Here is a 2,065-nt window from a genome sequence, read left to right as displayed (position 1 = left end):
CAGAGATACAGCTATAAGTGTGGGTGTGGGAAAGAAGTATTGACAAATGTTGTATGAGGAAACTGTGGGAGATGAAGCCTTCCTCTACTGTTTCCAATAGACTTATTGGTATGGGTAAGAGAAACAGTGATCAAATCATCATCAGAACCCTCTCAGGAGGATAGAAAACCAACCAGTTTGGAGTTAAAACAGAACATTGTCTTTCACAGGGAGGACTCACAGGGCAATTCTAAAAGGCAAAATATTCATATTTCATGCTCACTTTGGCAGCACATGTACTAAAACTGGAACAATATTGAAAAGATTAACATGGTTCCTGTGCAAGGATGACACAAAAATTCATGAAGCATTCGTATTTTTACTGAGACAGGGTCGGTTCTGCACATATCAATATTAATCTTGAATGTAAATGGGCTACATGCCCAAATTAAAGGGTACAGAGTGGCAAGCTGGATAAAGAAGCAAGGCTGAATGGTATGCTGTTTTCAAGAAACCATCTCTTATGCAATGACACCCATAAGCTCACAGTAAAGAGACTGAGAAAAATCTACCAAGCAATTTGAAAACACAACACAGCAGGAATTGCTGTTCCAATTTCAGGCAAGATAGATTTTAAACCAACAAAGACTAAAAAAAGACAAAGATGAGCATTACTTAATGGTAAAGGGTTCAATTATTTCACTGCAGATTATGTTCTCAAGGTTCATCCGTGTTGTGACATCTGTCAGAATTTTCTTCCTTTTTAAGGCTGAATAATATTTCATGTGTGAATGGACCCCATTTTGCATATCCATCCATCCAGCCAGCCAACCATCCATTAGTGAGCATTTGGACTGCTCCCAAGTTATAGCTGTTATGAATAATGTTGATTTGCATTGTTTTAAATAGCAGAACTTACAGAAGGGATGAGAGAATTTTGATTCACTGGCCCTCTCTTCCATGGACATTCTAGGTTCAGAAGGCTGGGTTACTAACAGGCAAAAGCTGAGAAAACACTTTTAAGTTTGTCTTGAGATGTCTGTTGGCTTCTCAGCATTTTACTGAACCTGCTATTTAAAATGGCCTCTTCTACCTGCTGATGCAAACAGATGCTCAAAAAGTAGAATAGAGCAAGTTCACCTGTCTTTTTCATGACTGAGATTCATTCTGTGTATTTTTAAGCACAAGCAGATGCACCCTTGCTACAAGACAAATCAGAATTCTTCATGGCCAGGTCGTCTGGACCTCATTTAAAGGTACCTACAGTAAGTCAAATACCAAAGGGACTTTTTACTAGGAGTTGTACTCTGCAAGGTGGTTCTGGATGACAGGATTATAGGGGGGCTCTGTTGCTTATGTTATACTCTACCTACAGAAACCTGTGCAATTTCAGAAACAGTGGCCTGCCAGGGTTGGGGCATCCTGGGTCAGTGAACTCTACTTATTGGGGCACTGCTGTCAAGGATCACTTGGAATCCCTTGGGAAGGACAGTAGGGAGAACATTTTCAGAGATGCATACCTGAAGTTACCTGTGCTTCTCTGTGTAGTGAAAACAGTGAAGTGTACAGGAGGATGACTGTGAGTAGTCCAGCTTAGAGAATTTGACTTTGGTGGATTGGAAAGGCAAACCTAGAAATAATTAGTGGTATATTTAACATATTTATTAGGAACCAAAGCCAAGAATCCTAGTGATGCTAAATGGTCCTAAGTGGTGTTTGGTTTTGCATTGGGACAGGAAATATTCCTCATGTCTAGTGATTATTCATTTTATTATTTATATCAGGTTTACATATTTAATGTCACATCACTTTTTGAGATCATGTCTACAAAATCTATTTTTTTTTGTTTTCTGTAAATATTGTGTACAAAATCAATGTCACACTTGGCAAAAATGAACAAATAATTTTATTATTTCAATAACTTCAAACTGATATTCTGTATAGGCATTTTCGTATCATTGTTGAACACGATAAATTGCTGTTTATTCAGTTTCCTTTCAGTTCTAATAAACACACATGCTCCTTTTTGTATGCACGTGACACATTTAATGTTCTTTTAATGAAGAATGATTAAGTGAAATTGCAG

The 2,065-nt window shown here is 37.8% G+C and overlaps 1 non-coding gene across 1 annotated transcript; it reads left to right on the top strand.

The window, feature by feature from the left end:
• The first annotated feature begins 254 nt into the window (after window positions 1-254).
• LOC119625999 (U6 spliceosomal RNA) lies at window positions 255-361 on the top strand. Its single transcript, XR_005242211.2, has one exon. It is a non-coding gene; the product is annotated as a U6 spliceosomal RNA (small nuclear RNA).
• Window positions 362-2,065: the final 1,704 nt, after the last annotated feature.

The sequence above is a fragment of the Chlorocebus sabaeus genome, chromosome 22 (genome assembly GCF_047675955.1).
Source record: "Chlorocebus sabaeus isolate Y175 chromosome 22, mChlSab1.0.hap1, whole genome shotgun sequence".
Classification (NCBI taxonomy): Eukaryota; Metazoa; Chordata; class Mammalia; order Primates; family Cercopithecidae; genus Chlorocebus; species Chlorocebus sabaeus.
This window is presented reverse-complemented; position numbering and strand designations above follow the sequence as displayed.